Below are 24,937 nucleotides of genomic sequence, written 5' to 3'. Positions count from 1 at the left end.
CCATTGTTTCAAACCTGAATGAGCTGACTTTGGCCCTTTTATCTATCCATCGTAGGTTCTGATTGGTGTGTGCTAAATTTTGACTCCTAGTGTTTCCACCTGGTTAATTGTGTGCTAATTGAGCTCAAGCTATGCTGACTTAAGTTAACATTATTGCATGCTAGTGCTTTCTAAATGACTACATGGTGTAAGCACTGTAAAATGTAGGGATTTGTGTGTAGAGTTTTGCAGTAACAGTTCACCAAATTTGAGTCATGTGTCAAAGCAGGGAATAGTGTTTATAGTTCAGGGAAATGGGTGTGCTTTTTGACCAATAGCGTTACGGTTTTGAAATTTTAGTTTAGAGGCCTGGTTATAGTGTTTAAGCAATCGAGAAAAACTGTAATACACCCCTTCTCTGGATCAAAAGCGGTTCAATGACATGAAAATGAAAGGCTTACAGAACCAGGTATTCCCAGGTAGTCTCCCATCCAAGTACTAACCAAGCCCAGCCCTGCTTAGCTTCCGAGATCAGACGAGGTCGGGCGTGCTCAGGGTGGTATGGCCGTAAGCTGCTGGCCCCAGCACAATGTCTCAATTTATGGATTCAACTGATTAGGTGGCAAGTACCTGAAGTTACGAAGACAATCCTTTAACCATACCTGCATGTTTGCATAATACCCTAACCCAAAGGCTCAGTTTGGCATTTATCTAACAGCACAGGCCCTGGATTGTTGAAGATGGCCTCAGGAACCAGCACAGGGCCTGGTGTGTTGTACATGGCCACAGCTAGCAGCACAGGGCCTGGTTTGGTGAAGATGGCCTCGGCCAGAAGCGCAGGGCCTGGTGTGATGTGAGTGGCCTGAGCAAGAGCCACAGGCCCTGGTGTGGTGTAAGTGGCCTCAGCCAGAAGCCACAGGCACTGGTGTGGTGTAAGTGGCCTCAGCCAGCAGCCACAGGCCCTGGTGTGGTGTAAGTGGCCTCAGCCAGCAGCCACAGGCCCTGGTGTGGTGTAAGTGGCCTCAGCCAGCAGCCACAGGCCCTGGTGTGGTGTAAGTGGCCTCAGCCAGAGCCACAGGTCCTGGTGTGGTGTAAGTGGCCTGAGCCAGTGCCACAGGCCCTGGTGTGGTGTAAGTGGCCTGAGCAAGAGCCACAGACCCTGGTGTGGTATAATTGGCCTCAATAGCAACTAATGCCCTGGTGTGGTGTAGGTGGCCTCAGCCAGCAGCCACAGGCCCTGGTGTGGTGTAAGTGGCCTCAATAGCAACTAATGCCCTGGTGTGGTGTAAGTGGCCTCATCCAGCAGCCACAGGCCCTGGTGTGGTGTAAGTGGCCTGAGCAAGAGCCACAGGCCCTGGTGTGGTGTAATTGGCCTCAATAGCAACTAAGGCCCTGGTGTGGTGTAGGTGGCCTCAGCCAGCAGCCACAGGCCCTGGTGTGGTGTAAGTGGCCTCAGCCAGCAGCCACAGGCCCTGGTGTGGTGTAAGTGGCCTCAGCCAGCAGCCACAGGCCCTGATGTGGTGTAAGTGGCCCCAGCCGGTCACTCAGGCCCTGGTGTGGTGTAGGTGGCATCAGCTAGCAGCACAAGACATTGGAAAACAGCCAAAAGCAATGTCGTTAATGTGCCCTCATTAATGGGCAGCTGCTTTTGGTCTTTTAATACACCCCTTCTCTGGATCAAAAGCGGTTCAATGACATGAAAATGAAAGGCTTACAGCACCAGGTATTCCCAGGCAGTCTCCCATCCAAGTACTAACCAAGCCCAGCCCTGCTTAGCTTCCGAGATCAGACGAGGTCGGGCGTGCTCAGGGTGGTATGGCCGTAAGCTGCTGGCCCCAGCACAATGTCTCAATTTATGGATTCAACTGATTAGGTGGCAAGTACCTGAAGTTACGAAGCCAATCCTTTAACCATACCTGCATGTTTGCATAATACCCTAACCCAAAGGCTCAGTTTAGCATTTATCTAACAGCACAGGCCCTGGATTGTTGAAGATGGCCTCAGGAACCAGCACAGGGCCTGGTGTGTTGTACATGGCCACAGCTAGCAGCACAGGGCCTGGTTTGGTGAAGATGGCCTCGGCCAGAAGCGCAGGGCCTGGTGTGATGTGAGTGGCCTGAGCAAGAGCCACAGGCCCTGGTGTGGTGTAAGTGGCCTCAGCCAGAAGCCACAGGCACTGGTGTGGTGTAAGTGGCCTCAGCCAGCAGCCACAGGCCCTGGTGTGGTGTAAGTGGCATCAGCCAGCAGCCACAGGCCCTGGTGTGGTGTAAGTGGCCTCAGCCACAGCCACAGGCCCTGGTGTGGTGTAAGTGGCCTCAGCCACAGCCACAGGCCCTGGTGTGGTGTAAGTGGCCTCAGCCAGAGCCACAGGCCCTGGTGTGGTGTAAGTGGCCTCAGCCAGTGCCACAGGCCCTGGTGTGGTGTAAGTGGCCTCAATAGCAACTAATGCCCTGGTGTGGTGTAGGTGGCCTCAGCCAGCAGCCACAGGCCCTGGTGTGGTGTAAGTGGCCTCAATAGCAACTAATGCCCTGGTGTGGTGTAAGTGGCCTCAGCCAGCAGCCACAGGCCCTGGTGTGGTGTAAGTGGCCTGAGCAAGAGCCACAGACCCTGGTGTGGTGTAATTGGCCTCAATAGCAACTAAGGCCCTGGTGTGGTGTAGGTGGCCTCAGCCAGCAGCCACAGGCCCTGGTGTGGTGTAAGTGGCCTCAGCCAGCAGCCACAGGCCCTGATGTGGTGTAAGTGGCCCCAGCCGGTCACTCAGGCCCTGGTGTGGTGTAGGTGGCATCAGCTAGCAGCACAAGACATTGGAAAACAGCCAAAAGCAATGTCGTTAATGTGCCCTCATTAATGGGCAGCTGCTTTTGGTCTTTTAATACACCCCTTCTCTGGATCAAAAGCGGTTCAATGACATGAAAATGAAAGGCTTACAGCACCAGGTATTCCCAGGCAGTCTCCCATCCAAGTACTAACCAAGCCCAGCCCTGCTTAGCTTCCGAGATCAGACGAGGTCGGGCGTGCTCAGGTTGGTATGGCCGTAAGCTGCTGGCCCCAGCACAATGTCTCAATTTATGGATTCAACTGATTAGGTGGCAAGTACCTGAAGTTACGAAGACAATCCTTTAACCATACCTGCATGTTTGCATAATACCCTAACCCAAAGGCTCAGTTTAGCATTTATCTAACAGCACAGACCCTGGATTGTTGAAGATGGCCTCAGGAACCAGCACAGGGCCTGGTGTGTTGTACATGGCCACAGCTAGCAGCACAGGGCCTGGTTTGGTGAAGATGGCCTCGGCCAGAAGCGCAGGGCCTGGTGTGATGTGAGTGGCCTGAGCAAGAGCCACAGGCCTTGGTGTGGTGTAAGTGGCCTCAGCCAGAAGCCACAGGCACTGGTGTGGTGTAAGTGCCCTCAGCCAGCAGCCACAGGCCCTGGTGTGGTGTAAGTGGCCTCAGCCAGCAGCCACAGGCCCTGGTGTGGTGTAAGTGGCCTCAGCCAGCAGCCACAGGCCCTGGTGTGGTGTAAGTGGCCTCAGCCAGTGCCACAGGCCCTGGTGTGGTGTAAGTGGCCTGAGCAAGAGTCACAGACCCTGGTGTGGTGTAATTGGCCTCAATAGCAACTAAGGCCCTGGTGTGGTGTAAGTGGCCTCAGCCAGAAGCCACAGGCACTGGTGTGGTGTAAGTGGCCTCAGCCAGCAGCCACAGGCCCTGGTGTGGTGTAAGTGGCCTCAGCCAGCAGCCACAGGCCCTGGTGTGGTGTAAGTGGCCTCAGCCAGAGCCACAGGCCCTGGTGTGGTGTAAGTGGCCTCAGCCAGTGCCACAGGCCCTGGTGTGGTGTAAGTGGCCTGAGCAAGAGCCACAGACCCTGGTGTGGTGTAATTGGCCTCAATAGCAACTAATGCCCTGGTGTGGTGTAGGTGGCCTCAGCCAGCAGCCACAGGCCCTGGTGTGGTGTAATTGGCCTCAATAGCAACTAATGCCCTGGTGTGGTGTAAGTGGCCTCAGCCAGCAGCCACAGGCCCTGGTGTGGTGTAAGTGGCCTGAGCAAGAGCCACAGACCCTGGTGTGGTGTAATTGGCCTCAATAGCAACTAAGGCCCTGGTGTGGTGTAAGTGGCCTCAGCCAGTGCCACAGGCCCTGGTGTGGATTAAGTGGCCTCAATAGCAACTAAGGCCCTGGTGTGGTGTATGTGGCCTCAGCCAGCAGCCACAGGCCCTGGTGTGGTGTAAGTGGCCTCAGAAGCAAATAAGGCCGTGGTGTGGTGTATGTGGCCTCAGCCAGCAGCCACAGGCCCTGGTGTGGTGTAAGTGGCCTCAATAGCAACTAAGGCCGTGGTGTGGTGTAAGTGGCCTCAGCCAGCAGCCACAGGCCCTGGTGTGGTGTAAGTGGCCTGAGCAAGAGCCACAGGCCCTGGTGTGGTGTAAGTGGCCTCAATAGCAACTAAGGCCCTGGTGTGGTGTAGGTGGCCTCAGCCAGCAGCCACAGGCCCTGGTGTGGTGTAAGTGGCCTCAGCCAGCAGCCACAGGCCCTGGTGTGGTGTAAGTGGCCTCAGCCAGAGCCACAGGCCCTGATGTGGTGTAAGTGGCCCCAGCCGGTCACTCAGGCCCTGGTGTGGTGTAGGTGGCATCAGCTAGCAGCACAAGACATTGGAAAACAGCCAAAAGCAATGTCGTTAATGTGCCCTCATTAATGGGCAGCTGCTTTTGGTCTTTTAATACACCCCTTCTCTGGATCAAAAGCGGTTCAATGACATGAAAATGAAAGGCTTACAGCACCAGGTATTCCCAGGCAGTCTCCCATCCAAGTACTAACCAAGCCCAGCCCTGCTTAGCTTCCGAGATCAGACGAGGTCGGGCGTGCTCAGGGTGGTATGGCCGTAAGCTGCTGGCCCCAGCACAATGTCTCAATTTATGGATTCAACTGATTAGGTGGCAAGTACCTGAAGTTACGAAGACAATCCTATAACCATACATGCATGTTTGCATAATACCATAACCCAAAGGCTCAGTTTGGCATTTATCTAACAGCACAGGCCCTGGATTGTTGAAGATGGCCTCTGGAACCAGCACAGGGCCTGGTGTGTTGTACATGGCCACAGCAAGCAGCACAGGGCCAGGTTTGGTGAAGATGGCCTCGGCCAGAAGCACAGGGTCTGGTGTGATATGAGTGGCCTGAGCAAGAGCCACAGGCCCTGGTGTGGTGTAGGTGGCCTCAGCCAGCAGCCACAGGCCCTTGTGCGGTGTAAGTGGCCTCAGCCAGCAGCCACAGGCCCTGGTGTGGTGTAAGTGGCCTCAGCCAGAAGCCACAGGCACTGGTGTGGTGTAAGTGCCCTCAGCCAGCAGCCACAGGCCCTGGTGTGGTGTAAGTGACCTCAGCCAGCAGCCACAGGCCCTGGTGTGGTGAAAGTGGCCTCAGCCAGCAGCCACAGGCCCTGGTGTGGTGTAAGTGACCTCAGCCAGCAGCCACAGGCCCTGGTGTGGTGTAAGTGGACTCAGCCAGTGCCACAGGCCCTGGTGTGGTGTAAGTGGCCTGAGCAAGAGTCACAGACCCTGGTGTGGTGTAATTGGCCTCAATAGCAACTAATGCCCTGGTGTGGTGTAAGTGACCTCAGCCAGCAGCCACAGGCCCTGGTGTGGTGTAAGTGGCCTCAGCCAGCAGCCACAGGCCCTGGTGTGGTGTAAGTGGCCTCAGCCAGCAGCCACAGGCCCTGGTGTGGTGTAAGTGGCCTGAGCAAGAGTCACAGACCCTGGTGTGGTGTAATTGGCCTCAATAGCAACTAATGCCCTGGTGTGGTGTAAGTGACCTCAGCCAGCAGCCACAGGCACTGGTGTGGTGTAAGTGCCCTCAGCCAGCAGCCACAGGCCCTGGTGTGGTGTAAGTGGCCTCAGCCAGCAGCCACAGGCCCTGGTGTGGTGTAAGTGGCCTCAGCCAGCAGCCACAGGCCCTGGTGTGGTGTAAGTGGCCTGAGCAAGAGCCACAGGCCCTGGTGTGGTGTAAGTGGCCTCAGCCAGAAGCCACAGGCACTGGTGTGGTGTAAGTGCCCTCAGCCAGCAGCCACAGGCCCTGGTGTGGTGTAAGTGACCTCAGCCAGAGCCACAGGCCCTGGTGTGGTGTAAGTGGCCTCAGCCAGCAGCCACAGGCCCTGGTGTGGTGTAAGTGGCCTCAGCCAGTGCCACAGGCCCTGGTGTGGTCTAAGTGGCCTGAGCAAGAGTCACAGACCCTGGTGTGGTGTAATTGGCCTCAATAGCAACTAATGCCCTGGTGTGGTGTAGGTGTCCTCAGCCAGCAGCCACAGGCCCTGGTGTGGTGTAAGTGGCCTCAGCCAGTGCCACAGGCCCTGGTGTGGTGTAAGTGGCCTGAGCAAGAGCCACAGACCCTGGTGTGGTGTAATTGGCCTCAATAGCAACTAATGCCCTGGTGTGGTGTAAGTGGCCTCAGCCAGCAGCCACAGGCCCTGATGTGGTGTAAGTGGCCCCAGCCGGTCACTCAGGCCCTGGTGTGGTGTAGGTGGCATCAGCTAGCAGCACAAGACATTGGAAAACAGCCAAAAGCAATGTCGTTAATGTGCCCTCATTAATGGGCAGCTGCTTTTGGTCTTTTAATACACCCCTTCTCTGGATCAAAAGCGGTTCAATGACATGAAAATGAAAGGCTTACAGCACCAGGTATTCCCAGGTAGTCTCCCATCCAAGTACTAACCAAGCCCAGCCCTGCTTAGCTTCCGAGATCAGACGAGGTCGGGCGTGCTCAGGGTGGTATGGCCGTAAGCTGCTGGCCCCAGCACAATGTCTCAATTTATGGATTCAACTGATTAGGTGGCAAGTACCTGAAGTTACGAAGACAATCCTTTAACCATACCTGCATGTTTGCATAATACCCTAACCCAAAGGCTCAGTTTAGCATTTATCTAACAGCACAGGCCCTGGATTGTTGAAGATGGCCTCAGGAACCAGCACAGGGCCTGGTGTGTTGTACATGGCCACAGCTAGCAGCACAGGGCTTGGTTTGGTGAAGATGGCCTCGGCCAGAAGCGCAGGGCCTGGTGTGATGTGAGTGGCCTGAGCAAGAGCCACAGGCCCTGGTGTGGTGTAAGTGGCCTCAGCCAGAAGCCACAGGCACTGGTGTGGTGTAAGTGGCCTCAGCCAGCAGCCACAGGCCCTGGTGTGGTGTAAGTGGCCTCAGCCAGCAGCCACAGGCCCTGGTGTGGTGTAAGTGGCCTCAGCCAGCAGCCACAGGCCCTGGTGTGGTGTAAGTGGCCTCAGCCAGAGCCACAGGTCCTGGTGTGGTGTAAGTGGCCTCAGCCAGTGCCACAGGCCCTGGTGTGGTGTAAGTGGCCTGAGCAAGAGCCACAGACCCTGGTGTGGTGTAATTGGCCTCAATAGCAACTAATGCCCTGGTGTGGTGTAAGTGGCCTCAGCCAGCAGCCACAGGCCCTGGTGTGGTGTAAGTGGCCTCAATAGCAACTAATGCCCTGGTGTGGTGTAAGTGGCCTCATCCAGCAGCCACAGGCCCTGGTGTGGTGTAAGTGGCCTGAGCAAGAGCCACAGACCCTGGTGTGGTGTAATTGGCCTCAATAGCAACTAAGGCCCTGGTGTGGTGTAGGTGGCCTCAGCCAGCAGCCACAGGCCCTGGTGTGGTGTAAGTGGCCTCAGCCAGCAGCCACAGGCCCTGATGTGGTGTAAGTGGCCCCAGCCGGTCACTCCGGCCCTGGTGTGGTGTAGGTGGCATCAGCTAGCAGCACAAGACATTGGAAAACAGCCAAAAGCAATGTCGTTAATGTGCCCTCATTAATGGGCAGCTGCTTTTGGTCTTTTAATACACCCCTTCTCTGGATCAAAAGCGGTTCAATGACATGAAAATGAAAGGCTTACAGAACCAGGTATTCCCAGGCAGTCTCCCATCCAAGTACTAACCAAGCCCAGCCCTGCTTAGCTTCCGAGATCAGACGAGGTCGGGCGTGCTCAGAGTGGTATGGCCGTAAGCTGCTGGCCCCAGCACAATGTCTCAATTTATGGATTCAACTGATTAGGTGGCAAGTACCTGAAGTTACGAAAACAATCCTTTAACCATACCTGCATGTTTGCATAATACCCTAACCCAACGGCTCAGTTTAGCATTTATCTAACAGCACAGACCCTGGATTGTTGAAGATGGCCTCAGGAAGCAGCACAGGGCCTGGTTTGGTGAAGATGGCCTCGGCCAGAAGCGCAGGGCCTGGTGTGATGTGAGTGGCCTGAGCAAGAGCCACAGGCCTTGGTGTGGTGTAAGTGGCCTCAGCCAGAAGCCACAGGCACTGGTGTGGTGTAAGTGCCCTCAGCCAGCAGCCACAGGCCCTGGTGTGGTGTAATTGGCCTCAATAGCAACTAAGGCCCTGGTGTGGTGTATGTGGCCTCAGCCAGCAGCCACAGGCCCTGGTGTGGTGTAAGTGGCCTCAATAGCAACTAAGGCCGTGGTGTGGTGTAAGTGGCCTCAGCCAGCAGCCACAGGCCCTGGTGTGGTGTAAGTGGCCTCAATAGCAACTAAGGCCCTTGGGTGGTGTACATGGCCACAGCCAGCAGCCACAGGCCCTGGTGTGGTGTAAGTGGCCTCAATAGCAACTAAGGCTGTGGTGTGGTGTAAGTGGCCTCAGCCAGCAGCCACAGGCCTTGGTGTGGTGTAAGTCGCCTCATCCAGCAGCCACAGGCCCTGGTGTGGTGTAAGTGGCCTCAGCCAGCAGCCACAGGCCCTGGTGTGGTGTAAGTGGCCTCAGCCAGTGCCAGAGGCCCTGGTGTGGTGTAATTGGCCTCAATAGCAACTAAGGCCCTGGTGTGGTGTATGTGGCCTCAGCCAGCAGCCACAGGCCCTGGTGTGGTGTAAGTGGCCTCAGAAGCAAATAAGGCCGTGGTGTGGTGTAAGTGGCCTCAGCCAGAGCCACAGGCCCTGGTGTGGTGTAAGTGGCCTGAGCAAGAGCCACAGGCCCTGGTGTGGTGTAAGTGGCCTGAGCAAGAGTCACAGACCCTGGTGTGGTGTAATTGGCCTCAATAGCAACTAATGCCCTGGTGTGGTGTAAGTGACCTCAGCCAGCAGCCACAGGCACTGGTGTGGTGTAAGTGCCCTCAGCCAGCAGCCACAGGCCCTGGTGTGGTGTAAGTGGCCTCAGCCAGCAGCCACAGGCCCTGGTGTGGTGTAAGTGGCCTCAGCCAGCAGCCACAGGCCCTGGTGTGGTGTAAGTGGCCTGAGCAAGAGCCACAGGCCCTGGTGTGGTGTAAGTGGCCTCAGCCAGAAGCCACAGGCACTGGTGTGGTGTAAGTGCCCTCAGCCAGCAGCCACAGGCCCTGGTGTGGTGTAAGTGACCTCAGCCAGAGCCACAGGCCCTGGTGTGGTGTAAGTGGCCTCAGCCAGCAGCCACAGGCCCTGGTGTGGTGTAAGTGGCCTCAGCCAGTGCCACAGGCCCTGGTGTGGTCTAAGTGGCCTGAGCAAGAGTCACAGACCCTGGTGTGGTGTAATTGGCCTCAATAGCAACTAATGCCCTGGTGTGGTGTAGGTGTCCTCAGCCAGCAGCCACAGGCCCTGGTGTGGTGTAAGTGGCCTCAGCCAGTGCCACAGGCCCTGGTGTGGTGTAAGTGGCCTGAGCAAGAGCCACAGACCCTGGTGTGGTGTAATTGGCCTCAATAGCAACTAATGCCCTGGTGTGGTGTAAGTGGCCTCAGCCAGCAGCCACAGGCCCTGGTGTGGTGTAAGTGGCCTCAGCCAGCAGCCACAGGCCCTGATGTGGTGTAAGTGGCCCCAGCCGGTCACTCAGGCCCTGGTGTGGTGTAGGTGGCATCAGCTAGCAGCACAAGACATTGGAAAACAGCCAAAAGCAATGTCGTTAATGTGCCCTCATTAATGGGCAGCTGCTTTTGGTCTTTTAATACACCCCTTCTCTGGATCAAAAGCGGTTCAATGACATGAAAATGAAAGGCTTACAGCACCAGGTATTCCCAGGTAGTCTCCCATCCAAGTACTAACCAAGCCCAGCCCTGCTTAGCTTCCGAGATCAGACGAGGTCGGGCGTGCTCAGGGTGGTATGGCCGTAAGCTGCTGGCCCCAGCACAATGTCTCAATTTATGGATTCAACTGATTAGGTGGCAAGTACCTGAAGTTACGAAGACAATCCTTTAACCATACCTGCATGTTTGCATAATACCCTAACCCAAAGGCTCAGTTTAGCATTTATCTAACAGCACAGGCCCTGGATTGTTGAAGATGGCCTCAGGAACCAGCACAGGGCCTGGTGTGTTGTACATGGCCACAGCTAGCAGCACAGGGCTTGGTTTGGTGAAGATGGCCTCGGCCAGAAGCGCAGGGCCTGGTGTGATGTGAGTGGCCTGAGCAAGAGCCACAGGCCCTGGTGTGGTGTAAGTGGCCTCAGCCAGAAGCCACAGGCACTGGTGTGGTGTAAGTGGCCTCAGCCAGCAGCCACAGGCCCTGGTGTGGTGTAAGTGGCCTCAGCCAGCAGCCACAGGCCCTGGTGTGGTGTAAGTGGCCTCAGCCAGCAGCCACAGGCCCTGGTGTGGTGTAAGTGGCCTCAGCCAGAGCCACAGGTCCTGGTGTGGTGTAAGTGGCCTCAGCCAGTGCCACAGGCCCTGGTGTGGTGTAAGTGGCCTGAGCAAGAGCCACAGACCCTGGTGTGGTGTAATTGGCCTCAATAGCAACTAATGCCCTGGTGTGGTGTAAGTGGCCTCAGCCAGCAGCCACAGGCCCTGGTGTGGTGTAAGTGGCCTCAATAGCAACTAATGCCCTGGTGTGGTGTAAGTGGCCTCATCCAGCAGCCACAGGCCCTGGTGTGGTGTAAGTGGCCTGAGCAAGAGCCACAGACCCTGGTGTGGTGTAATTGGCCTCAATAGCAACTAAGGCCCTGGTGTGGTGTAGGTGGCCTCAGCCAGCAGCCACAGGCCCTGGTGTGGTGTAAGTGGCCTCAGCCAGCAGCCACAGGCCCTGATGTGGTGTAAGTGGCCCCAGCCGGTCACTCCGGCCCTGGTGTGGTGTAGGTGGCATCAGCTAGCAGCACAAGACATTGGAAAACAGCCAAAAGCAATGTCGTTAATGTGCCCTCATTAATGGGCAGCTGCTTTTGGTCTTTTAATACACCCCTTCTCTGGATCAAAAGCGGTTCAATGACATGAAAATGAAAGGCTTACAGAACCAGGTATTCCCAGGCAGTCTCCCATCCAAGTACTAACCAAGCCCAGCCCTGCTTAGCTTCCGAGATCAGACGAGGTCGGGCGTGCTCAGAGTGGTATGGCCGTAAGCTGCTGGCCCCAGCACAATGTCTCAATTTATGGATTCAACTGATTAGGTGGCAAGTACCTGAAGTTACGAAAACAATCCTTTAACCATACCTGCATGTTTGCATAATACCCTAACCCAACGGCTCAGTTTAGCATTTATCTAACAGCACAGACCCTGGATTGTTGAAGATGGCCTCAGGAAGCAGCACAGGGCCTGGTTTGGTGAAGATGGCCTCGGCCAGAAGCGCAGGGCCTGGTGTGATGTGAGTGGCCTGAGCAAGAGCCACAGGCCTTGGTGTGGTGTAAGTGGCCTCAGCCAGAAGCCACAGGCACTGGTGTGGTGTAAGTGCCCTCAGCCAGCAGCCACAGGCCCTGGTGTGGTGTAATTGGCCTCAATAGCAACTAAGGCCCTGGTGTGGTGTATGTGGCCTCAGCCAGCAGCCACAGGCCCTGGTGTGGTGTAAGTGGCCTCAATAGCAACTAAGGCCGTGGTGTGGTGTAAGTGGCCTCAGCCAGCAGCCACAGGCCCTGGTGTGGTGTAAGTGGCCTCAATAGCAACTAAGGCCCTTGGGTGGTGTACATGGCCACAGCCAGCAGCCACAGGCCCTGGTGTGGTGTAAGTGGCCTCAGCCAGCAGCCACAGGCCCTGGTGTGGTGTAAGTGGCCTCAGCCAGAGCCACAGGTCCTGGTGTGGTGTAAGTGGCCTGAGCCAGTGCCACAGGCCCTGGTGTGGTGTAATTGGCCTCAATAGCAACTAAGGCCCTGGTGTGGTGTAAGTGGCCTCAGCCAGAGCCACAGGCCCTGGTGTGGTGTAAGTGGCCTCAGCCAGAGCCACAGGCCATGGTGTGGTGTAAGTGGCCTCAATAGCAACTAAGGCCCTGGTGTGGTGTAAGTGGCCTCAGCCAGAGCCACAGGCCCTGGTGTGGTGTAAGTGGCCTGAGCAAGAGCCACAGGCCCTGGTGTGGTGTAAGTGGCCTCAGCCAGAGCCACAGGCCATGGTGTGGTGTAAGTGGCCTCAATAGCAACTAAGGCCCTGGTGTGGTGTAAGTGGCCTCAGCCAGAGCCACAGGCCCTGGTGTGGTGTAAGTGGCCTGAGCAAGAGCCACAGGCCCTGGTGTGGTGTAAGTGGCCTCAGCCAGCAGCCACAGGCCCTGGTGTGGTGTAAGTGGCCTGAGCAAGAGCCACAGGCCCTGATGTGGTGTAAGTGGCCCCAGCCGGTCACTCAGGCCCTGGTGTGGTGTAGGTGGCATCAGCTAGCAGCACAAGACATTGGAAAACAGCCAAAAGCAATGTCGTTAATGTGCCCTCATTAATGGGCAGCTGCTTTTGGTCTTTTAATACACCCCTTCTCTGGATCAAAAGCGGTTCAATGACATGAAAATGAAAGGCTTACAGCACCAGGTATTCCCAGGCAGTCTCCCATCCAAGTACTAACCAAGCCCAGCCCTGCTTAGCTTCCGAGATCAGACGAGGTCGGGCGTGCTCAGGGTGGTATGGCCGTAAGCTGCTGGCCCCAGCACAATGTCTCAATTTATGGATTCAACTGATTAGGTGGCAAGTACCTGAAGTTACGAAGACAATCCTTTAACCATACCTGCATGTTTGCATAATACCCTAACCCAAAGGCTCAGTTTGGCATTTATCTAACAGCACAGGCCCTGGATTGTTGAAGATGGCCTCAGGAACCAGCACAGGGCCTGGTGTGTTGTACATGGCCACAGCTAGCAGCACAGGGCCTGGTTTGGTGAAGATGGCCTCGGCCAGAAGCGCAGGGCCTGGTGTGATGTGAGTGGCCTGAGCAAGAGCCACAGGCCCTGGTGTGGTGTAAGTGGCCTCAGCCAGAAGCCACAGGCACTGGTGTGGTGTAAGTGGCCTCAGCCAGCAGCCACAGGCCCTGGTGTGGTGTAAGTGGCCTCAGCCAGCAGCCACAGGCCCTGGTGTGGTGTACGTGGCCTCAGCCAGCAGCCACAGGCCCTGGTGTGGTGTAAGTGGCCTCAGCCAGAGCCACAGGTCCTGGTGTGGTGTAAGTGGCCTGAGCCAGTGCCACAGGCCCTGGTGTGGTGTAAGTGGCCTGAGCAAGAGCCACAGACCCTGGTGTGGTGTAATTGGCCTCAATAGCAACTAATGCCCTGGTGTGGTGTAGGTGGCCTCAGCCAGCAGCCACAGGCCCTGGTGTGGTGTAAGTGGCCTCAATAGCAACTAATGACCTGGTGTGGTGTATGTGGCCTCAGCCAGCAGCCACAGGCCCTGGTGTGGTGTAAGTGGCCTGAGCAAGAGCCACAGGCCCTGGTGTGGTGTAATTGGCCTCAATAGCAACTAAGGCCCTGGTGTGGTGTAGGTGGCCTCAGCCAGCAGCCACAGGCCCTGGTGTGGTGTAAGTGGCCTCAATAGCAACTAATGCCCTGGTGTGGTGTAAGTGGCCTCAGCCAGCAGCCACAGGCCCTGGTGTGGTGTAATTGGCCTCAATAGCAACTAAGGCCCTGGTGTGGTGTAGGTGGCCTCAGCCAGCAGCCACAGGCCCTGGTGTGGTGTAAGTGGCCTCAGCCAGAGCCACAGGCCCTGATGTGGTGTAAGTGGCCCCAGCCGGTCACTCAGGCCCTGGTGTGGTGTAGGTGGCATCAGCTAGCAGCACAAGACATTGGAAAAGAGCCAAAAGCAATGTCGTTAATGTGCCCTCATTAATGGGCAGCTGCTTTTGGTCTTTTAATACACCCCTTCTCTGGATCAAAAGCGGTTCAATGACATGAAAATGAAAGGCTTACAGCACCAGGTATTCCCAGGCAGTCTCCCATCCAAGTACTAACCAAGCCCAGCCCTGCTTAGCTTCCGAGATCAGACGAGGTCGGGCGTGCTCAGGGTGGTATGGCCGTAAGCTGCTGGCCCCAGCACAATGTCTCAATTTATGGATTCAACTGATTAGGTGGCAAGTACCTGAAGTTACGAAGACAATCCTTTAACCATACCTGCATGTTTGCATAATACCCTAACCCAAATGCTCAGTTTAGCATTTATCTAACAGCACAGACCCTGGATTGTTGAAGATGGCCTCAGGAACCAGCACAGGGCCTGGTGTGTTGTACATGGCCACAGCTAGCAGCACAGGGCCTGGTTTGGTGAAGATGGCCTCGGCCAGAAGCACAGGGCCTGGTGTGATGTGAGTGGCCTGAGCAAGAGCCACAGGCCTTGGTGTGGTGTAAGTGGCCTCAGCCAGAAGCCACAGGCACTGGTGTGGTGTAAGTGCCCTCAGCCAGCAGCCACAGGCCCTGGTGTGGTGTAAGTGGCCTCAGCCAGCAGCCACAGGCCCTGGTGTGGTGTAAGTGGCCTCAGCCAGCAGCCACAGGCCCTGGTGTGGTGTAAGTGGCCTCAGACAGTGCCACAGGCCCTGGTGTGGTGTAAGTGGCCTGAGCAAGAGTCACAGACCCTGGTGTGGTGTAATTGGCCTCAATAGCAACTAAGGCCCTGGTGTGGTGTAAGTGGCCTCAGCCAGAAGCCACAGGCACTGGTGTGGTGTAAGTGGCCTCAGCCAGCAGCCACAGGCCCTGGTGTGGTGTAAGTGGCCTCAGCCAGCAGCCACAGGCCCTGGTGTGGTGTAAGTGGCCTCAGCCAGAGCCACAGGCCCTGGTGTGGTGTAAGTGGCCTCAGCCAGTGCCACAGGCCCTGGTGTGGTGTAAGTGGCCTGAGCAAGAGCCACAGACCCTGGTGTGGTGTAATTGGCCTCAATAGCAACTAATGCCCTGGTGTGGTGTAGGTGGCCTCAGCCAGCAGCCACAGGCCCTGGTGTGGTGTAAGTGGCCTCAATAGCAACTAATGCCCTGGTGTGGTGTAAGTGGCCTCAGCCAGCAGCCACAGGCCCTGGTGTGGTGTAAGTGGCCTGAGCAAGAGCCACAGACCATGGTGTGGTGTAATTGGCCTCAATAGCAACTAAGGCCCTGGTGTGGTGTATGTGGCCTCAGCCAGCAGCCACAGGCCCTGGTGTGGTGTAAGTGGCCTCAGAAGCAAATAAGGCCGTGGTGTGGTGTATGTGGCCTCAGCCAGCAGCCACAGGCCCTGGTGTGGTGTAAGTGGCCTCAGAAGCAAATAAGGCCGTGGTGTGGTGTATGTGGCCTCAGCCAGCAGCCACAGGCCCTGGTGTGGTGTAAGTGGCCTCAGAAGCAAATAAGGCCGTGGTGTGGTGTATGTGGCCTCAGCCAGCAGCCACAGGCCATGGTGTGGTGTAAGTGGCCTCAGAAGCAAATAAGGCCGTGGTGTGGTGTATGTGGCCTCAGCCAGCAGCCACAGGCCGTGGTGTGGTGTAAGTGGCCTCAGCCAGCAGCCACAGGCCCTGGTGTGGTGTAAGTGGCCTCAGCCAGCAGCCACAGGCCCTGGTGTGGTGTAAGTGGCCTGAGCAAGAGCCACAGGCCCTGGTGTGGTGTAAGTGGCCTCAATAGCAACTAAGGCCCTGGTGTGGTGTATGTGGCCTCAGCCAGCAGCCACAGGCCCTGGTGTGGTGTAAGTGGCCTCAATAGCAACTAAGGCCCTGGTGTGGTGTAGGTGGCCTCAGCCAGCAGCCACAGGCCCTGGTGTGGTGTAAGTGGCCTCAGCCAGCAGCCACAGGCCCTGGTGTGGTGTAAGTGGCCTCAGCCAGAGCCACAGGCCCTGATGTGGTGTAAGTGGCCCCAGCCGGTCACTCAGGCCCTGGTGTGGTGTAGGTGGCATCAGCTAGCAGCACAAGACATTGGAAAACAGCCAAAAGCAATGTCGTTAATGTGCCCTCATTAATGGGCAGCTGCTTTTGGTCTTTTAATACACCCCTTCTCTGGATCAAAAGCGGTTCAATGACATGAAAATGAAAGGCTTACAGCACCAGGTATTCCCAGGCAGTCTCCCATCCAAGTACTAACCAAGCCCAGCCCTGCTTAGCTTCCGAGATCAGACGAGGTCGGGCGTGCGCAGGGTGGTATGGCCGTAAGCTGCTGGCCCCAGCACAATGTCTCAATTTATGGATTCAACTGATTAGGTGGCAAGTACCTGAAGTTACGAAGACAATCCTATAACCATACATGCATGTTTGCATAATACCATAACCCAAAGGCTCAGTTTGGCATTTATCTAACAGCACAGGCCCTGGATTGTTGAAGATGGCCTCTGGAACCAGCACAGGGCCTGGTGTGTTGTACATGGCCACAGCAAGCAGCACAGGGCCAGGTTTGGTGAAGATGGCCTCGGCCAGAAGCACAGGGTCTGGTGTGATATGAGTGGCCTGAGCAAGAGCCACAGGCCCTGGTGTGGTGTAGGTGGCCTCAGCCAGCAGCCACAGGCCCTTGTGCGGTGTAAGTGGCCTCAGCCAGCAGCCACAGGCCCTGGTGTGGTGTAAGTGGCCTCAGCCAGAAGCCACAGGCACTGGTGTGGTGTAAGTGCCCTCAGCCAGCAGCCACAGGCCCTGGTGTGGTGTAAGTGACCTCAGCCAGCAGCCACAGGCCCTGGTGTGGTGTAAGTGGCCTCAGCCAGCAGCCACAGGCCCTGGTGTGGTGTAAGTGGACTCAGCCAGTGCCACAGGCCCTGGTGTGGTGTAAGTGGCCTGAGCAAGAGTCACAGACCCTGGTGTGGTGTAATTGGCCTCAATAGCAACTAATGCCCTGGTGTGGTGTAAGTGACCTCAGCCAGCAGCCACAGGCCCTGGTGTGGTGTAAGTGGCCTCAGCCAGCAGCCACAGGCCCTGGTGTGGTGTAAGTGGCCTCAGCCAGCAGCCACAGGCCCTGGTGTGGTGTAAGTGGCCTGAGCAAGAGTCACAGACCTTGGTGTGGTGTAATTGGCCTCAATAGCAACTAATGCCCTGGTGTGGTGTAAGTGACCTCAGCCAGCAGCCACAGGCACTGGTGTGGTGTAAGTGGCCTCAGCCAGTGCCACAGGCCCTGGTGTGGTGTAAGTGGCCTCAGCCAGTGCCACAGGCCCTGGTGTGGTGTAAGTGGCCTGAGCAAGAGCCACAGACCCTGGTGTGGTGTAATTGGCCTCAATAGCAACTAATGCCCTGGTGTGGTGTAAGTGGCCTCAGCCAGCAGCCACAGGCCCTGGTGTGGTGTAAGTGGCCTGAGCAAGAGCCACAGGCCCTGATGTGGTGTAAGTGGCCCCAGCCGGTCACTCAGGCCCTGGTGTGGTGTAGGTGGCATCAGCTAGCAGCACAAGACATTGGAAAACAGCCAAAAGCAATGTCGTTAATGTGCCCTCATTAATGGGCAGCTGCTTTTGGTCTTTTAATACACCCCTTCTCTGGATCAAAAGCGGTTCAATGACATGAAAATGAAAGGCTTACAGCACCAGGTATTCCCAGGCAGTCTCCCATCCAAGTACTAACCAAGCCCAGCCCTGCTTAGCTTCCGAGATCAGACGAGGTCGGGCGTGCTCAGGGTGGTATGGCCGTAAGCTGCTGGCCCCAGCACAATGTCTCAATTTATGGATTCAACTGATTAGGTGGCAAGTACCTGAAGTTACGAAGACAATCCTTTAACCATACCTGCATGTTTGCATAATACCCTAACCCAAAGGCTCAGTTTGGCATTTATCTAACAGCACAGGCCCTGGATTGTTGAAGATGGCCTCAGGAACCAGCACAGGGCCTGGTGTGTTGTACATGGCCACAGCTAGCAGCACAGGGCCTGGTTTGGTGAAGATGGCCTCGGCCAGAAGCGCAGGGCCTGGTGTGATGTGAGTGGCCTGAGCAAGAGCCACAGGCCCTGGTGTGGTGTAAGTGGCCTCAGCCAGAAGCCACAGGCACTGGTGTGGTGTAAGTGGCCTCAGCCAGCAGCCACAGGCCCTGGTGTGGTGTAAGTGGCCTCAGCCAGAGCCACAGGTCCTGGTGTGGTGTAAGTGGCCTGAGCCAGTGCCACAGGCCCTGGTGTGGTGTAAGTGGCCTGAGCAAGAGCCACAGACCCTGGTGTGGTGTAATTGGCCTCAATAGCAACTAATGCCCTGGTGTGGTGTAAGTGGCCTCATCCAGCAGCCACAGGCCCTGGTGTGGTGTAAGTGGCCTCAATAGCAACTAATGCCCTGGTGTGGTGTAAGTGGCCTCATCCAGCAGCCACAGGCCCTGGTGTGGTGTAAGTGGCCTGAGCAAGAGCCACAGGCCCTGGTGTGGTGTAATTGGCCTCAATAGCAACTAAGGCCCTGGTGTGGTGTAGGTGGCCTCAGCCAGCAGCCACAGGCCCTGGTGTGGTGTAAGTGGCCTCAATAGCAACTAATGCCCTGGTGTGGTGTAAGTGGCCTCAGCCAGCAGCCACAGGCCCTGGTGTGGTGTAATTGGCCTCAATAGCAACTAAGGCCCTGGTGTGGTGTAGGTGGCCTCAGCCAGCAGCCACAGGCCCTGGTGTGGTGTAAGTGGCCTCAGCCAGAGCCACAGGCCCTGATGTGGTGTAAGTGGCCCCAGCCGGTCACTCAGGCCCTGGTGTGGTGTAGGTGGCATCAGCTAGCAGCACAAGACATTGGAAAAGAGCCAAAAGCAATGTCGTTAATGTGCCCTCATTAATGGGCAGCTGCTTTTGGTCTTTTAATACACCCCTTCTCTGGATCAAAAGCGGTTCAATGACATGAAAATGAAAGGCTTACAGCACCAGGTATTCCAAGGAAGTCTCCCATCCAAGTACTAACCAAGCCCAGCCCTGCTTAGCTTCCGAGATCAGACGAGGTCGGGCGTGCTCAGGGTGGTATGGCCGTAAGCTGCTGGCCCCAGCACAATGTCTCAATTTATGGATTCAAGTGATTAGGTGGCAAGTACCTGAAGTTACGAAGACAATCCTATAACCATACCTGCATGTTTGCATAATACCCTAACCCAAAGGCTCAGTTTAGCATTTATCCAACAGCACAGGCCCTGGATTGTTGAAGATGGCCTCAGGAACCAGAACAGGGCCTGGTGTGTTGTACATGGCCACAGCTAGCAGCACAGGGCCTGGTTTGGTGAAGATGGCCTCGGCCAGAAGCACAGGGCCTGGTGTGATATGAGTGGCCTGAGCAAGAGCCACAGGCCCTGGTGTGGTGTAAGTGGCCTGAGCAAGAGCCACAGGCCCTGGTGTGGAGTAAGTGGCCTGAGCAAGACCACAGGCCCTGGTGTGGTGTAATTGGCCTCAATAGCAACTAAGGCCCTGGTGTGGTGTATGTGGCCTCAGCCAGCAGCCACAGGCCCTGGTGTGGTGTAAGTGGCCTGAGCAAGACCACAGGCCCTGGTGTGGTGTAATTGGCCTCAATAGCAACTAAGGCCCTGGTGTGGTGTATGTGGCCTCAGCCAGCAGCCACAGGCCCTGGTGTGGTGTAAGTGGCCTCAGAAGCAAATAAGGCCGTGGTGTGGTGTATGTGACCTCAGCCAGGAGCCACAGGCCCTGGTGTGGTGTAAGTGGCCTCAGCCAGCAGCCACAGGCCCTGGTGTGGTGTAAGTGGCCTCAGCCAGCAGCCACAGGCCCTGGTGTGGTGTAAGTGGCCTCAGCCAGAGCCACAGGCCCTGGTGTAGTGTAAGTGGCCTCAGCCAGTGCCACAGGCCCTGGTGTGGTGTAAGTGGCCTGAGCAAGAGCCACAGACCCTGGTGTGGTGTAAGGGGCCTCAATAGCAACTAATGCCCTGGTGTGGTGTAAGTGGCCTCAGCCAGCAGCCACAGGCACTGGTGTGGTGTAAGTGGCCTCAGCCAGCAGCCACAGGCCCTGGTGTGGTGTAAGTGGCCTCAGCCAGCAGCCACAGGCCCTGGTGTGGTGTAAGTGGCCTGAGCCAGCAGCCACAGGCCCTGGTGTGGTGTAAGTGGCCTCAGCCAGAAGCCACAGGCACTGGTGTGGTGTAAGTGCCCTCAGCCAGCAGCCACAGGCCCTGGTGTGGTGTAAGTGACCTCAGCCAGCAGCCACAGGCCCTGGTGTGGTGTAAGTGGCCTCAGCCAGCAGCCACAGGCCCTGGTGTGGTGTAAGTGGACTCAGCCAGTGCCACAGGCCCTGGTGTGGTGTAAGTGGCCTCAGCAAGAGTCACAGACCCTGGTGTGGTGTAATTGGCCTCAATAGCAACTAATGCCCTGGTGTGGTGTAGGTGGCCTCAGCCAGCAGCCACAGGCCCTGGTGTGGTGTAAGTGGCCTCAGAAGCAAATAAGGCCCTGGTGTGGTGTAAGTGGCCTCAATAGCAACTAAGGCCCTGGTGTGGTGTAAGTGGCCTCAGCCAGCAGCACAGGGCCTGGTGTGTTGTACATGGCCACAGCAAGCAGCACTGGGCCAGGTTTGGTGAAGATGGGCTTGGCCAGAAGCACAGGGTCTGGTGTGATATGAGTGGCCTGAGCAAGAGCCACAGGCCCTGGTGTGGTGTAGGTGGCCTCAGCCAGCAGCCACAGGCCCTTGTGTGGTGTAAGTGGCCTCAGCCAGCAGCCACAGGCCCTGGTGTGGTGTAAGTGGCCTCAGCCAGCAGCCACAGGCCCTTGTGTGGTGTAAGTGGCCTCAGCCAGCAGCCACAGGCCCTGGTGTGGTTTAAGTGGCCTCAGCCAGCAGCCACAGGCCCTGGTGTGGTGTAAGTGGCCTCAGCCAGCAGCCACAGGCCCTGGTGTGGTGTAAGTGGCCTCAGCCAGCAGCCACAGGCCCTGGTGTGGTGTAAGTGGCCTCAGCCAGCAGCCACAGGCCCTGGTGTGGTGTAAGTGGCCTCAGCCAGAGCCACAGGCCCTGATGTGGTGTAAGTGGCCCCAGCCGGTCACTCAGGCCCTGGTGTGGTGTAGGTGGCATCAGCTAGCAGCACAAGACATTGGAAAAGAGCCAAAAGCAATGTCGTTAATGTGCCCTCATTAATGGGCAGCTGCTTTTGGTCTTTTAATACACCCCTTCTCTGGATCAAAAGCGGTTCAATGACATGAAAATGAAAGGCTTACAGCACCAGGTATTCCCAGGCAGTCTCCCATCCAAGTACTAACCAAGCCCAGCCCTGCTTAGCTTCCGAGATCAGACGAGGTCGGGCGTGCTCAGGGTGGTATGGCCGTAAGCTGCTGGCCCCAGCACAATGTCTCAATTTATGGATTCAACTGATTAGGTGGCAAGTACCTGAAGTTACGAAGACAATCCTTTAACCATACCTGCATGTTTGCATAATACCCTAACCCAAAGGCTCAGTTTAGCATTTATCTAACAGCACAGACCCTGGATTGTTGAAGATGGCCTCAGGAACCAGCACAGGGCCTGGTGTGTTGTACATGGCCACAGCTAGCAGCACAGGGCCTGGTTTGGTGAAGATGGCCTCGGCCAGAAGCGCAGGGCCTGGTGTGATGTGAGTGGCCTGAGCAAGAGCCACAGGCCTTGGTGTGGTGTAAGTGGCCTCAGCCAGAAGCCACAGGCACTGGTGTGGTGTAAGTGCCCTCAGCCAGCAGCCACAGGCCCTGGTGTGGTGTAAGTGGCCTCAGCCAGCAGCCACAGGCCCTGGTGTGGTGTAAGTGGCCTCAGCCAGCAGCCACAGGCCCTGGTGTGGTGTAAGTGGCCTCAGCCAGTGCCACAGGCCCTGGTGTGGTGTAAGTGGCCTGAGCAAGAGTCACAGACCCTGGTGTGGTTTAATTTGCCTCAATAGCAACTAAGGCCCTGGTGTGGTGTAAGTGGCCTCAGCCAGAAGCCACAGGCACTGGTGTGGTGTAAGTGGCCTCAGCCAGCAGCCACAGGCCCTGGTGTGGTGTAAGTGGCCTCAGCCAGAGCCACAGGCCCTGGTGTGGTGTAAGTGGCCTCCCCCAGTGCCACAGGCCCTGGTGTGGTGTAAGTGGCCTGAGCAAGAGCCACAGACCCTGGTGTGGTGTAATTGGCCTCAATAGCAACTAATGCCCTGGTGTGGTGTAGGTGGCCTCAGCCAGCAGCCACAGGCCCTGGTGTGGTGTAAGTGGCCTCAATAGCAACTAATGCCCTGGTGTGGTGTAAGTGGCCTCAGCCAGCAGCCACAGGCCCTGGTGTGGTGTAAGTGGCCTGAGCAAGAGCCACAGACCATGGTGTGGTGTAATTGGCCTCAATAGCAACTAAGGCCCTGGTGTGGTGTAAGTGGCCTCAATAGCAACTAAGGCCCTGGTGTGGTGTATGTGGCCTCAGCCAGCAGCCACAGGCCCTGGTGTGGTGTAAGTGGCCTCAGAAGCAAATAAGGCCGTGGTGTGGTGTATGTGGCCTCAGCCAGCAGCCACAGGCCCTGGTGTGGTGTAAGTGGCCTCAATAGCAACTAAGGCCGTGGTGTGGTGTAAGTGGCCTCAGCCAGCAGCCACAGGCCCTGGTGTGGTGTAAGTGGCCTCAGCCAGCAGCCACAGGCCCTGGTGTGGTGTAAGTGGCCTGAGCAAGAGCCACAGGCCCTGGTGTGGTGTAAGTGGCCTCAATAGCAACTAAGGCCCTGGTGTGGTGTATGTGGCCTCAGCCAGCAGCCACAGGCCCTGGTGTGGTGTAAGTGGCCTCAATAGCAACTAAGGCCCTGGTGTGGTGTAGGTGGCCTCAGCCAGCAGCCACAGGCCCTGGTGTGGTGTAAGTGGCCTCAGCCAGCAGCCACAGGCCGTGGTGTGGTGTAAGTGGCCTCAGCCAGAGCCACAGGCCCTGATGTGGTGTAAGTGGCCCCAGCCGGTCACTCAGGCCCTGGTGTGGTGTAGGTGGCATCAGCTAGCAGCACAAGACATTGGAAAACAGCCAAAAGCAATGTCGTTAATGTGCCCTCATTAATGGGCAGCTGCTTTTGGTCTTTTAATACACCCCTTCTCTGGATCAAAAGCGGTTCAATGACATGAAAATCAAAGGCTTACAGCACCAGGTATTCCCAGGGAGTCTCCCATCCAAGTACTAACCAAGCCCAGCCCTGCTTAGCTTCCGAGATCAGACGAGGTCGGGCGTGCTCAGGGTGGTATGGCCGTAAGCTGCTGGCCCCAGCACAATGTCTCAATTTATGGATTCAACTGATTAGGTGGCAAGTACCTGAAGTTACGAAGACAATCCTATAACCATACATGCATGTTTGCATAATACCATAACCCAAAGGCTCAGTTTGGCATTTATCTAACAGCACAGGCCCTGGATTGTTGAAGATGGCCTCTGGAACCAGCACAGGGCCTGGTGTGTTGTACATGGCCACAGCAAGCAGCACAGGGCCAGGTTTGGTGAAGATGGCCTCGGCCAGAAGCACAGGGTCTGGTGTGATATGAGTGGCCTGAGCAAGAGCCACAGGCCCTGGTGTGGTGTAGGTGGCCTCAGCCAGCAGCCACAGGCCCTTGTGCGGTGTAAGTGGCCTCAGCCAGCAGCCACAGGCCCTGGTGTGGTGTAAGTGGCCTCAGCCAGAAGCCACAGGCACTGGTGTGGTGTAAGTGCCCTCAGCCAGCAGCCACAGGCCCTGGTGTGGTGTAAGTGACCTCAGCCAGCAGCCACAGGCCCTGGTATGGTGTAAGTGGCCTCAGCCAGCAGCCACAGGCCCTGGTGTGGTGTAAGTGGACTCAGCCAGTGCCACAGGCCCTGGTGTGGTGTAAGTGGCCTGAGCAAGAGTCACAGACCCTGGTGTGGTGTAATTGGCCTCAATAGCAACTAATGCCCTGGTGTGGTGTAAGTGGCCTCAGCCAGCAGCCACAGGCCCTGGTGTGGTGTAAGTGGCCTGAGCAAGAGCCACAGGCCCTGGTGTGGTGTAAGTGGCCTCAGCCAGAAGCCACAGGCACTGGTGTGGTGTAAGTGCCCTCAGCCAGCAGCCACAGGCCCTGGTGTGGTGTAAGTGACCTCAGCCAGAGCCACAGGCCCTGGTGTGGTGTAAGTGGCCTCAGCCAGCAGCCACAGGCCCTGGTGTGGTGTAAGTGGCCTCAGCCAGTGCCACAGGCCCTGGTGTGGTCTAAGTGGCCTGAGCAAGAGTCACAGACCCTGGTGTGGTGTAATTGGCCTCAATAGCAACTAATGCCCTGGTGTGGTGTAGGTGGCCTCAGCCAGCAGCCACAGGCCCTGGTGTGGTGTAAGTGGCCTCAGCCAGTGCCACAGGCCCTGGTGTGGTGTAAGTGGCCTGAGCAAGAGCCACAGACCCTGGTGTGGTGTAATTGGCCTCAATAGCAAATAATGCCCTGGTGTGGTGTAAGTGGCCTCAGCCAGCAGCCACAGGCCCTGGTGTGGTGTAAGTGGCCTCAGCCAGCAGCCACAGGCCCTGATGTGGTGTAAGTGGCCCCAGCCGGTCACTCAGGCCCTGGTGTGGTGTAGGTGGCATCAGCTAGCAGCACAAGACATTGGAAAACAGCCAAAAGCAATGTCGTTAATGTGCCCTCATTAATGGGCAGCTGCTTTTGGTCTTTTAATACACCCCTTCTCTGGATCAAAAGCGGTTCAATGACATGAAAATGAAAGGCTTACAGCACCAGGTATTCCCAGGTAGTCTCCCATCCAAGTACTAACCAAGCCCAGCCCTGCTTAGCTTCCGAGATCAGACGAGGTCGGGCGTGCTCAGGGTGGTATGGCCGTAAGCTGCTGGCCCCAGCACAATGTCTCAATTTATGGATTCAACTGATTAGGTGGCAAGTACCTGAAGTTACGAAGACAATCCTTTAACCATACCTGCATGTTTGCATAATACCCTAACCCAAAGGCTCAGTTTAGCATTTATCTAACAGCACAGGCCCTGGATTGTTGAAGATGGCCTCAGGAACCAGCACAGGGCCTGGTGTGTTGTACATGGCCACAGCTAGCAGCACAGGGCCTGGTTTGGTGAAGATGGCCTCGGCCAGAAGCGCAGGGCCTGGTGTGATGTGAGTGGCCTGAGCA

The 24,937-nt window shown here is 56.6% G+C and overlaps 16 non-coding genes across 16 annotated transcripts; all 16 read right to left on the bottom strand.

Annotated features, from left to right (window-relative positions):
• Nucleotides 1-433: 433 nt before the first annotated feature.
• On the bottom strand, nt 434-552 carry LOC143417332 (5S ribosomal RNA). The gene has a single exon (XR_013097553.1). It is a non-coding gene; the product is annotated as a 5S ribosomal RNA (ribosomal RNA).
• A 1,135-nt stretch (nt 553-1,687) lies between these two features.
• On the bottom strand, nt 1,688-1,806 carry LOC143417809 (5S ribosomal RNA). Its single transcript, XR_013097957.1, has one exon. It is a non-coding gene; the product is annotated as a 5S ribosomal RNA (ribosomal RNA).
• A 1,094-nt stretch (nt 1,807-2,900) lies between these two features.
• LOC143417318 (5S ribosomal RNA) lies at nt 2,901-3,019 on the bottom strand. The gene has a single exon (XR_013097539.1). It is a non-coding gene; the product is annotated as a 5S ribosomal RNA (ribosomal RNA).
• A 1,720-nt stretch (nt 3,020-4,739) lies between these two features.
• On the bottom strand, nt 4,740-4,858 carry LOC143417808 (5S ribosomal RNA). Its single transcript, XR_013097956.1, has one exon. It is a non-coding gene; the product is annotated as a 5S ribosomal RNA (ribosomal RNA).
• Nucleotides 4,859-6,626: 1,768 nt separating this feature from the next.
• Nucleotides 6,627-6,745, bottom strand: LOC143417617 (5S ribosomal RNA). Its single transcript, XR_013097763.1, has one exon. It is a non-coding gene; the product is annotated as a 5S ribosomal RNA (ribosomal RNA).
• A 1,095-nt stretch (nt 6,746-7,840) lies between these two features.
• On the bottom strand, nt 7,841-7,959 carry LOC143417471 (5S ribosomal RNA). The gene has a single exon (XR_013097692.1). It is a non-coding gene; the product is annotated as a 5S ribosomal RNA (ribosomal RNA).
• A 1,958-nt stretch (nt 7,960-9,917) lies between these two features.
• On the bottom strand, nt 9,918-10,036 carry LOC143417616 (5S ribosomal RNA). Its single transcript, XR_013097762.1, has one exon. It is a non-coding gene; the product is annotated as a 5S ribosomal RNA (ribosomal RNA).
• Nucleotides 10,037-11,131: 1,095 nt separating this feature from the next.
• On the bottom strand, nt 11,132-11,250 carry LOC143417470 (5S ribosomal RNA). Its single transcript, XR_013097691.1, has one exon. It is a non-coding gene; the product is annotated as a 5S ribosomal RNA (ribosomal RNA).
• A 1,364-nt stretch (nt 11,251-12,614) lies between these two features.
• On the bottom strand, nt 12,615-12,733 carry LOC143417807 (5S ribosomal RNA). Its single transcript, XR_013097955.1, has one exon. It is a non-coding gene; the product is annotated as a 5S ribosomal RNA (ribosomal RNA).
• A 1,250-nt stretch (nt 12,734-13,983) lies between these two features.
• Nucleotides 13,984-14,102, bottom strand: LOC143417806 (5S ribosomal RNA). Its single transcript, XR_013097954.1, has one exon. It is a non-coding gene; the product is annotated as a 5S ribosomal RNA (ribosomal RNA).
• Nucleotides 14,103-16,059: 1,957 nt separating this feature from the next.
• LOC143417894 (5S ribosomal RNA) lies at nt 16,060-16,178 on the bottom strand. Its single transcript, XR_013098042.1, has one exon. It is a non-coding gene; the product is annotated as a 5S ribosomal RNA (ribosomal RNA).
• A 1,332-nt stretch (nt 16,179-17,510) lies between these two features.
• On the bottom strand, nt 17,511-17,629 carry LOC143417805 (5S ribosomal RNA). The gene has a single exon (XR_013097953.1). It is a non-coding gene; the product is annotated as a 5S ribosomal RNA (ribosomal RNA).
• Nucleotides 17,630-18,799: 1,170 nt separating this feature from the next.
• Nucleotides 18,800-18,918, bottom strand: LOC143417165 (5S ribosomal RNA). Its single transcript, XR_013097382.1, has one exon. It is a non-coding gene; the product is annotated as a 5S ribosomal RNA (ribosomal RNA).
• A 2,156-nt stretch (nt 18,919-21,074) lies between these two features.
• LOC143417803 (5S ribosomal RNA) lies at nt 21,075-21,193 on the bottom strand. Its single transcript, XR_013097951.1, has one exon. It is a non-coding gene; the product is annotated as a 5S ribosomal RNA (ribosomal RNA).
• Nucleotides 21,194-22,952: 1,759 nt separating this feature from the next.
• Nucleotides 22,953-23,071, bottom strand: LOC143417828 (5S ribosomal RNA). The gene has a single exon (XR_013097975.1). It is a non-coding gene; the product is annotated as a 5S ribosomal RNA (ribosomal RNA).
• A 1,451-nt stretch (nt 23,072-24,522) lies between these two features.
• On the bottom strand, nt 24,523-24,641 carry LOC143417615 (5S ribosomal RNA). Its single transcript, XR_013097761.1, has one exon. It is a non-coding gene; the product is annotated as a 5S ribosomal RNA (ribosomal RNA).
• Nucleotides 24,642-24,937: the final 296 nt, after the last annotated feature.

The sequence above is a fragment of the Maylandia zebra genome, linkage group LG3 (genome assembly GCF_041146795.1).
Source record: "Maylandia zebra isolate NMK-2024a linkage group LG3, Mzebra_GT3a, whole genome shotgun sequence".
Taxonomy (NCBI): domain Eukaryota; kingdom Metazoa; phylum Chordata; class Actinopteri; order Cichliformes; family Cichlidae; genus Maylandia; species Maylandia zebra.
Note: the sequence above shows the minus strand (reverse complement) of the source record. Positions and strands in the feature narration are given on the sequence as shown.